This window comes from Bidens hawaiensis, unplaced genomic scaffold (genome assembly GCF_021521415.1).
Source record: "Bidens hawaiensis isolate Kalapana, Puna unplaced genomic scaffold, B.hawaiensis_p1.1 tig00061068_1, whole genome shotgun sequence".
NCBI lineage: Eukaryota > Viridiplantae > Streptophyta > Magnoliopsida > Asterales > Asteraceae > Bidens > Bidens hawaiensis.
In genome coordinates, this window is record NW_027500992.1 from 10,001 (window position 1) to 12,500 (window position 2,500).

Genomic DNA, 2,500 nt, shown 5'->3' on the forward strand with positions numbered 1-2,500 from the left:
TGCGAGAAAGTTGGAAATGCACAAAACAACTCAACCCAAACATGGCACCAAGTCATGCACAAAAACATAAAAGTATCAAAAAAAAGGGTTGCAACACGAGGACTTCCCAGGGGGTCACCCATCCTAGTACTACTCTCGCCCAAGCACGCTTAACTGCGGAGTTCTGATGGGATCCGGTGCATTAGTGCTGGTATGATCGCAACCGAAATAGAAGCATTAGCTTATTCATTTATACATTTCCCAAAAGGTAAAAAAATAAAAGAATCAAGACTTCCCAGTGGGGTCACCCATCCTAGTACTACTCTAGACGAAGCACGCTTAACTGTGAAGTTCTGTGGATACGAGGCACAAGTAGCTGCAATGCTATGAATGTGTATATCCACCATGATTATATTGTTTTATACAATCACCACATGACATTTAGCAAACTGGCCTGTAATCCTGGCACTTTACCCGATAAGCTGGTCATAAAGTTTCCTCTCATGTTCGCAAGTCACGTCGCCCGATAACCTGGCCACAATGACTTGCAAAACCAAAGCTGGCCGGTAAACCTGGCACGTTACCCGATAAATGCACGGCACGTTGCCGGTAACCTGGGCACGTTGCCCGGTAAGGTTAGCACGTTACCCGATAAAATGTCGGCGTTGCCCGGTAAAGTATCCACGTTGCCCGGCAAACCTGGCCCGCTGCCCGGTAAGGTTAGCACGCTGTTCGACAAACCTGTTACGGTCCATCGGCTTCGGGTTAACCCGAAGACATGATGTCATGATTCCATACCCGTTAACGTCGACCCATTCTGTAAAAAAACCTGGAACGTTGATGTCGAGCGAGCCCGGTCCGCATTCGGGTCCGAGCACGACACGGATCTACGTTTTAAACACATGACTGACTAACGATCGTGACCGACTAACGATTCCATAACACACCACCTATACCCATGATAATGCTTCCCCGCTACAAGTCCCATTTTCGTGAAACTTGTGGTGACGTCGAGGGCCCGAGCACGACACGGTCAACGTGTTGACCCGAAAACATGAGGTTACCAACCCCGACCCCATAAACCGCTCATAAAGTTTCCTCTCATGTCCCGGACGCAACGCCTCGTGTCATTAAAGCGGAGTTGCCCAAAACAGGCCCACGGGCCCACCAAGCCCGGCCCGCGGGCCCTTCACGACACGAAAGGGGGTTCATTTCTCTTGGACAGTCATATCTCATGGTCACGAGTACCCTCACAGAGCCTCGTGTCGATCCAACCCCGTTTGGACACCTTGCCCCCACCAAAGGCCTTACGGACCAACCGGGCCCACCAAGCGGCCCGTCCCGACCCGAAAACCAAAATTTTTTTTTTGGGAAACTCATATTTCAATGTCCCGATGCCCCACGCCAAATTTCGTGTCAATCCGACCTCGTTTGGTAGGGTTTTCAAAAATTATGATTCCTCAAAAATTTAATATCTGTTCCTGTCACTATGCTAATTGTTCAGAATGCATATATAGGGAAGGGGTGGGTGTTGAGCGCCCATGCCTGGGCAAAGTTGGCTACCAAGCTAAAATATGGAGGTTCAACGTACGAGAAACCAAAGCCCCTCCCCCATGTTGCATACGAAGCTTGCCCAACGACTTGGTTTCTTGCACAACGACCCGAGTATACTGCCCCAAAGTTGCACGCCCATGGCCAGGCCAAGGCATGCCAAGGCGCCCATGGGCAAGCCAAAGGCATGCCTAGGCACGGCCAAAGCAAGCCAAAGGCACGGCCAAGGCAAGCCAAAGGCACGTCTAGGGCATGCCAAGGCACGCCCATGGTCAGGCCAAGGCTTGCCAAGGCACGCCCATGGCCAGCCCAAGGCATGCCAAGGCGCCCATGGGCAAGCCAAAGGCATGCCAAGGCACGCCCATGGGCAAGCCAACGGCATGCCAAGGCGCCCATGGCCAGGCCAAGGCACGTCCAAGGCATGCCAAAGCTCGGCCAAGGCAAGCCAAAGGCATGCCTAGGCACGCCCATGGCCAGGCCAAGGCATGCCAAGGCGCCCATGGGCAAGCAAAAGGCACGGCCAAGGCATGCCAATGCGCCCATGGGCAAGCCAAAGGCATGCCTAGGCACGGCCAAGGCAAGCCAAAGGCATGCCAAGGCAAGCCAAAGGCACGTCTTGGGCATGCAAGGCTCGGCCAAGGCATGCCCCGGCACGCACATGGCCAGGCCAAGGCAAGCCAAAGGCATGCCAAGGCAGGCCAAAGGCACGTTCAAGGCATACCAAGGCGCCCATGGGCAAGCCAAAGGCATGCCAAGGCACGCCCATGGCCAGGCCAAGGCATGCCAAGGCGCCCATGGGCAAGCCAAAGGCACGTCTTGGGCATGCAAGGCTCGGCCTAGGCACGGCCAAGGCAAGCCAAGGCAAGCCAAAGGCAAGCCTAAGGCATGCCAAGGCGCCCATGGGCAAGCCTAAGGCATCCCAAGGCAAGCCAAAGGCACGTCCAGGGCATGCCAAGGCGCCCATGGGCAA

The 2,500-nt window shown here is 54.5% G+C and overlaps 1 non-coding gene and 1 pseudogene across 2 annotated transcripts in view; both read right to left on the minus strand.

The window, feature by feature from the left end:
• LOC143603227 (uncharacterized) overlaps positions 1–2,500 on the minus strand; it is a 9,620-nt pseudogene that overhangs the window by 2,129 nt on the left and 4,991 nt on the right. The window lies entirely within an intron of this gene.
• Positions 86–204, minus strand: LOC143603228 (5S ribosomal RNA). The gene has a single exon (XR_013148008.1). It is a non-coding gene; the product is annotated as a 5S ribosomal RNA (ribosomal RNA).